The sequence below is a fragment of the Schistocerca cancellata genome, unplaced genomic scaffold (genome assembly GCF_023864275.1).
Source record: "Schistocerca cancellata isolate TAMUIC-IGC-003103 unplaced genomic scaffold, iqSchCanc2.1 HiC_scaffold_1067, whole genome shotgun sequence".
Classification (NCBI taxonomy): domain Eukaryota; kingdom Metazoa; phylum Arthropoda; class Insecta; order Orthoptera; family Acrididae; genus Schistocerca; species Schistocerca cancellata.
The window spans coordinates 20,001-25,000 of NW_026047067.1; the positions used below are offsets into that span (position 1 = coordinate 20,001).

Below are 5,000 nucleotides of genomic sequence, written 5' to 3' on the forward strand. Positions count from 1 at the left end.
GTTATTTTTCGTCACTACCTCCCCGTGCCGGGAGTGGGTAATTTGCGCGCCTGCTGCCTTCCTTGGATGTGGTAGCCGTTTCTCAGGCTCCCTCTCCGGAATCGAACCCTGATTCCCCGTTACCCGTTACAACCATGGTAGGCGCAGAACCTACCATCGACAGTTGATAAGGCAGACATTTGAAAGATGCGTCGCCGGTACGAGGACCGTGCGATCAGCCCAAAGTTATTCAGAGTCACCAAGGCAAACGGACCGGACGAGCCGACCGATTGGTTTTGATCTAATAAAAGCGTCCCTTCCATCTCTGGTCGGGACTCTGTTTGCATGTATTAGCTCTAGAATTACCACAGTTATCCAAGTAACGTGGGTACGATCTAAGGAACCATAACTGATTTAATGAGCCATTCGCGGTTTCACCTTAATGCGGCTTGTACTGAGACATGCATGGCTTAATCTTTGAGACAAGCATATGACTACTGGCAGGATCAACCAGGGAGCTGCGTCAACTAGAGCTGAGCAGCCGGCCGCCCGGGAGTGTGTCCCAGGGGCCCGCGCGAACACGCAAGCGTCCGCTCAATTATTCTGCAAACAGGAGGAGGCTGAGCTCCCCTGCACAATACACCTCGAAACCCTCTCAGGTCCCGGCGGCGCGCAGCGCCGTCCTAAGTACTTGGTCGGGTTCGAGAGAGGCGCAATCGCCCGGAGTTAGGCGAGTAGACGCTTTAGGTGCGACCACCCGTGCTCCCAACTGAGCTTGCCGCTGCCGACAGAGGCCCGGGAGCGTGCTGTCGTGGCATTGCCGGCGGGAGACAACACGCGCCACCTACGGTGACCGGCAGCTCCAACGCCAGCGCCACAGAAGGGCAAAGGCCCCACGTGGGTGCCGAAGCGAACTCTCCCAGCACAGCGCACGTGCCAACACGTCTGCACAACTGCGATACAAACCACCAGCGAGAACCGCTGGGGCGACCGAGCAGCAGACGGCGTCGCGGCGCCGAGTGCCGGGCGGCGGCGCATCCTCAACGCACACAGTCCTCAGTCGGACCAGCACACTGCAGATGTCCACCGCGCTTCGCACCGGGCCCGCGAGGACCCACTTTGGCCGCCCGGCGCCGCGCGCAGGGTGCCCCGGCGCGCAGCTGCGCCGCCTGCCGCGTCCGTCGGCCGGCGCGCCTGCCACTGGGCGCCCCCACCAGCCGGCTGTAGCGCGTGCGCCCACGCACCGCGCGGCCAGCACGCCGGGCGGCCCCCCCTCACCGGCCGGGGACGGTCCCACCCAGCCACCGCCGCGTATCGCTTCACACACAGATTTGCCCTTACTGATTTACCTCCAGCAACAACAACCGCACCACAATGGGTTTACCAGTTGTTCATTTGCGTAACGTCACCAGCAAACGTAGACGTCCATCCCAGTTTGCAAATGCAACGATTATTGCATACCTGTCTGTTAGGTGTCACGACACACTACGTCTGCCCACATACACGCAACAAAATGTGCACGACTAGAGAACACGTGGGAGGTGGCCCCCTACGTATGCGATGTCCATTACGAGACCGACTGTCAACCAGCATCTGTACCATGTCGCAGATGTGGAACGCGGTGCACCATGCTATCACACTGTGTGAGAAGAGACGACTACGTTTGAATACACGCGCCACTACATCAACAGACGGCTCATGCTGATCGCCATCCAGGGCGTCCGTTAATCCCACACGTCTCTATGGCGTACCACACTGCAATGTAGCTGTTATGGGGAGACGGCACGTGGCTGAGTGCACAACATTTGGACCGTATGGTTCGCTGTTGTTGGGCGCAGTCGTTGTACGGTCACACATGTGCCACAGCGTATCATGCAGTACATACGGACCTATGTGCAGTACAATGTGAGGGTTAAGCTTACGACATCAGCGGACAGTGGACACAGGCCGTACCACGACGTAGACTGAGCGCTTCGACATGCGAATGCCAGTGAACAGCTGCGAAGGGCATTGAACACGCAAGCACCTGAACGACCAGCGTGCGAAGGCAGGGGGGAGGGTGGGGGCGATGTACATCCTGCAGTCGTCCACATTACAGTGTACAGCGGGAGCATGTAAAAAGTAAGCAACACTTGCGAAGTGTTGAACATGAAACGATACACAAGAGGGTGGGCGGTGCGAGTAGCGAACTATATTCAGAGGGTTGTGGTTAGACAACACTGGATTAATGTAACGTGTCATATGCCAATTACAGAGCAGGTTAAGGCACAACTTGGGTTAGGTTAAGGCACAACGTGGGTTAGGTTAAGGCACAACTTGGGTTAGGTTAAGGCACAACGTGGGTTAGGTTAAGGCACAACGTGGGTTAGGTTAAGGCACAACGTGGGTTAGGTTAAGGCACAACGTGGGTTAGGTTAAGGCACAACGTGGGTTAGGTTAAGGCACAACGTGGGTTAGGTTAAGGCACAACGTGGGTTAGGTTAAGGCACAACGTGGGTTAGGTTAAGGCACAACGTGGGTTAGGTTAAGGCACAACGTGGGTTAGGTTAAGGCACAACGTGGGTTAGGTTAAGGCACAACGTGGGTTAGGTTAAGGCACAACGTGGGTTAGGTTAAGGCACAACGTGGGTTAGGTTAAGGCACAACGTGGGTTAGGTTAAGGCACAACTTGGGTTAGGTTAAGGCACAACTTGGGTTAGGTTAAGGCACAACTTGGGTTAGGTTAAGGCACAACTTGGGTTAGGTTAAGGCACAACTTGGGTTAGGTTAAGGCACAACTTGGGTTAGGTTAAGGCACAACTTGGGTTAGGTTAAGGCACAACTTGGGTTAGGTTAAGGCACAACTTGGGTTAGGTTAAGGCACAACGTGGGTTAGGTTAAGGCACAACGTGGGTTAGGTTAAGGCACAACGTGGGTTAGGTTAAGGCACAACGTGGGTTAGGTTAAGGCACAACGTGGGTTAGGTTAAGGCACAACGTGGGTTAGGTTAAGGCACAACGTGGGTTAGGTTAAGGCACAACGTGGGTTAGGTTAAGGCACAACGTGGGTTAGGTTAAGGCACAACGTGGGTTAGGTTAAGGCACAACGTGGGTTAGGTTAAGGCACAACGTGGGTTAGGTTAAGGCACAACGTGGGTTAGGTTAAGGCACAACGTGGGTTAGGTTAAGGCACAACGTGGGTTAGGTTAAGGCACAACGTGGGTTAGGTTAAGGCACAACGTGGGTTAGGTTAAGGCACAACGTGGGTTAGGTTAAGGCACAACGTGGGTTAGGTTAAGGCACAACGTGGGTTAGGTTAAGGCACAACTTGGGTTAGGTTAAGGCACAACGTGGGTTAGGTTAAGGCACAACTTGGGTTAGGTTAAGGCACAACTTGGGTTAGGTTAAGGCACAACTTGGGTTAGGTTAAGGCACAACTTGGGTTAGGTTAAGGCACAACTTGGGTTAGGTTAAGGCACAACTTGGGTTAGGTTAAGGCACAACTTGGGTTAGGTTAAGGCACAACTTGGGTTAGGTTAAGGCACAACTTGGGTTAGGTTAAGGCACAACGTGGGTTAGGTTAAGGCACAACGTGGGTTAGGTTAAGGCACAACGTGGGTTAGGTTAAGGCACAACGTGGGTTAGGTTAAGGCACAACGTGGGTTAGGTTAAGGCACAACGTGGGTTAGGTTAAGGCACAACGTGGGTTAGGTTAAGGCACAACGTGGGTTAGGTTAAGGCACAACGTGGGTTAGGTTAAGGCACAACGTGGGTTAGGTTAAGGCACAACGTGGGTTAGGTTAAGGCACAACGTGGGTTAGGTTAAGGCACAACGTGGGTTAGGTTAAGGCACAACGTGGGTTAGGTTAAGGCACAACGTGGGTTAGGTTAAGGCACAACGTGGGTTAGGTTAAGGTAGAAATTGCGTTACATTGCGGTACAAATTGCGTTACATTGCGGTACAAATTGCGTTACATTGCGGTACAAATTGCGTTACATTGCGGTACAAATTGCGTTACATTGCGGTACAAATTGCGTTACATTGCGGTACAAATTGCGTTACATTGCGGTACAAATTGCGTTACATTGCGGTACAAATTGCGTTACATTGCGGTACAAATTGCGTTACATTGCGGTACAAATTGCGTTACATTGCGGTACAAATTGCGTTACATTGCGGTACAGATTGCGTTACATTGCGGTACACATTGCGTTACACATTGCGGTACACATTGCGTTACACATTGCGGTACACATTGCGTTACACATTGCGGTACACATTGCGGTACACATTGCGTTACACATTGCGTTACACATTGCGGTACACATTGCGGTACATTGCGGTACACATTGCGGTACATTGCGGTACACATTGCGTTACATTGCGGTACACATTGCGTTACATTGCGGTACACATTGCGTTACATTGCGGTACAAATTGCGTTACGAATTTGGTTAAGTTAAGGTGCAAAATGGGTTAGGTTAAGGTGCGAAATGGGTTGGATTACAGTACACAACGTGGTAAGAGAGTGTGTTGGGGGGGGGGGGGCCGAGGTTCGTTGGTAGTGATCATTGTAAGTGAATGTCTGAGGCAGCTTCAGTATGTCACAGCAGTTATGTCTCGTCAGGATGCGCTTTTCGCTCGTGACTGGAGGCGCGCCGCGTCTGTGGTTGCGGCAAGGGAGCGGCAGACCTGTGTGATTCATTCCTGCCATTGTTTCTGTGCCGTAACAGGAGGCAGTGTGGTGGTGTTGGGTGCACCCCTGTGTAGGACATGTGTGGGTGTTGGTGGCTTATCTGAGCAATTGTGGATGTCGGACGGGTGGGATATTCTATTTTAGAATTGGACCCCCTGGTGTGGTTATCATAGTGTGGATGGTGTACTGTGGCGGAGAGGATGCACCGGACGTTGGTCCATGCTGGTGCTTACATATTGTATCTGTGTCTGTTACAGGCAGAGAGTAATGTGTGATAGAGTGTCTCGCTGATGTGTGGTTCATATTGTGTGCACAGACTTACAGCATGTATAGGGACAGCGGGAAT

At 52.6% G+C, this 5,000-nt stretch overlaps 1 non-coding gene across 1 annotated transcript in view; it reads right to left on the reverse strand.

Annotated features, from left to right (window-relative positions):
* Positions 1-496, reverse strand: part of LOC126151504 (small subunit ribosomal RNA) — a 1,909-nt gene extending 1,413 nt beyond the window's left edge. Inside the window, exon 1 of the ribosomal RNA XR_007532009.1 lies at positions 1-496. This exon is cut by the window's left edge and continues 1,413 nt beyond it. This is a non-coding gene — a ribosomal RNA (small subunit ribosomal RNA).
* Between the last annotated feature and the right edge of the window lie 4,504 nt (positions 497-5,000).